This window comes from Callorhinchus milii, unplaced genomic scaffold, assembly GCF_018977255.1.
Source record: "Callorhinchus milii isolate IMCB2004 unplaced genomic scaffold, IMCB_Cmil_1.0 Scaffold7, whole genome shotgun sequence".
Taxonomy (NCBI): domain Eukaryota; kingdom Metazoa; phylum Chordata; class Chondrichthyes; order Chimaeriformes; family Callorhinchidae; genus Callorhinchus; species Callorhinchus milii.
In genome coordinates this window covers 3,635,161-3,636,546 of record NW_024704748.1, presented here as the reverse complement: position 1 = coordinate 3,636,546, position 1,386 = coordinate 3,635,161, and positions in this window count along the sequence as shown.

Sequence of the window (1,386 nt, the reverse complement as noted above, 5' to 3'; positions counted from 1 at the left end):
GACCCTCCCACACCCCCCCCACACACATACCCACACACCACCCCACCCCCCATACACACATACCCCCCCCACACACTACACCCACACACCCACCCACCCCCCAACACACATACCCACCCCCGACCCCCCACACCCACACACATACCCACCCCCATACCCCCCCACACTCCCCCACACACCTACCCCTCCACACACACACAGCACCATACACCCACCCCACCCCCCCAACACACATACCCACCCCCCACCCACACACATACCCGACCCCCCACACACACCCCCGCCCACACATACACACACACTCGACCCCATACACCCCACACTCCCCCCACACACCTACCCCCCCCACACACACCACCCATACACCACCCCCAACAATCAGGTTCCTACTTTACTGCTCGGTGAACAGCCGTGTGAGGGAGTAAGGAAACTTGCCCAACATTTCGCCCGGCCTGGGAATCAAACACAGGTCCCCTTCGCTTGCGAGGCCAGTGCTCTAACCTCTAGGCTGCAGGATCTTTAATCTTCACCCGAACAGTGGCATTTAGCACCAGATGTCAGCAGCAATGATCCAGAGGTAAAACACAGATCGAGCCGGGAAGGAAAGGAGTTCAAGTGTAAAAGTCCAGCATGAGTTGTGTAGGGGCTGACGCAGTGTTGTAATGTGACAAGTAGCAGGACTGTACAGAGATGGCCAGCAATCCCCCAGATAAAACTGGTCATTTACTTCATGGCTGTGTGCAGGGCATTGCTGTGCACAAATTGGCTGCTGCATTTTGCTTACAAAACACATAGTCACTGCACTTTACAGGATATCCTGTGAAGGATTTTGAGACGTCCTGGCTCGAAAGGTGCTACACCAAATGCAAAGATTATGTAATTATTAAAACTGACCTGAGACTTTGGAACTCCCTGCCTCAGTCTCTCCGCCTTGCCCCCTCCCGGTCCATCCTCAGGTCACATCTGAAGACCTTCCCGGCTCGGAATCGAGCTCCGCCACTGTTAAGATGCTATCCCACGTGAAGGGTGGTATATAAATACAACTTAGTGTTGTTAAAATGTAGCAAACAGACCGCTGTCGACAGGTTCTTCAACATCGTTGTTCTGTTCAGTGCTTGAGTGTATGTGTAAAGGGGACAATTTGTTATAGTAACTTTGCTGAGGCCCTCAGAATGGTTAACTACAAGGGGAAAGTACTTTGTTTTTATAATGAAGGCTTTTTAGAATCAGTAGGTGATATCTACATCTAACAATGAAAACAAGCGGTGTGGGGAAGTTGTACTGGTTGACTAGATTGAAACGATGTTCTCCAGCACCCTCTTCTGTTGCTGAAATTGTTCTCGACGTGTATTAGGAGATGCACCACAGTTTTGTACAGTACATACA